Here is an 826-nt window from a genome sequence, read left to right on the forward strand (position 1 = left end):
AAACCAAACTCGGTAAACGAATGCATTTTCACCCAACGAGTCTTATGCCATGGTTCATTTCATTAAATTGCGCTTTGTTTGAGCACAATTCGACAAACTCACATTCGAACAAAATTCCTTTGTTGAGGTAGCTCCTGATTTGTTTTTCTCAGAACACTGACCCCATTCCTTCTCCGATGCATAAACAATTAATCTCCACCATGGTGTGCACACACATTGTGACCCCACGTGACCTCAAAATAGCCACTGCCAATAACAGTAAACATCCGGCAGTGAGGCTTTCCATTGCAATAAATGAAAGCGATTTCTATGTGTAGCATGAGATAGTTAAAACAATAACAGCCTCTGCACTGCACAAGCTACTAGTAAGTACTTACTACTCCCTTCATCCATTTCACTAGCAGAAGTAACCGGCGTTGCACGGGTCTTAAATTACTATGAAACTGCAGAAACGTGAGGCCTTACACTTGAGAAAAGACGATTTGTAGGTTATCAGACAAGGAATGCTGCTGAAGGAGCTGCCTTCCAAGTTTTATGATGCTATCTGCCTCATGTTTACACACTTAGTCGAGGGATGTACTTCGACACTTGGTGGATAAAAGATGTTGCCGAAAGAATATGATACGACATTCAAAGGTATTTTGGATCGATGTTAAGCCTTGTTTACGTTTTAGGTCTACGCCACTGTTTATGTGGAAATTATGTGTGCTTATTAGTATTTTCGGGTTTTCACATCCAGCGTCCAATCAAGTAGCCCAAATGTTGGTATGAGTGTTGGCACTGCAAACACATTGTGGGCCACTGTTTTATTGAATGCAGACAACTC

This window comes from Octopus bimaculoides, chromosome 7, assembly GCF_001194135.2.
Source record: "Octopus bimaculoides isolate UCB-OBI-ISO-001 chromosome 7, ASM119413v2, whole genome shotgun sequence".
In the NCBI taxonomy this organism is placed as follows: domain Eukaryota; kingdom Metazoa; phylum Mollusca; class Cephalopoda; order Octopoda; family Octopodidae; genus Octopus; species Octopus bimaculoides.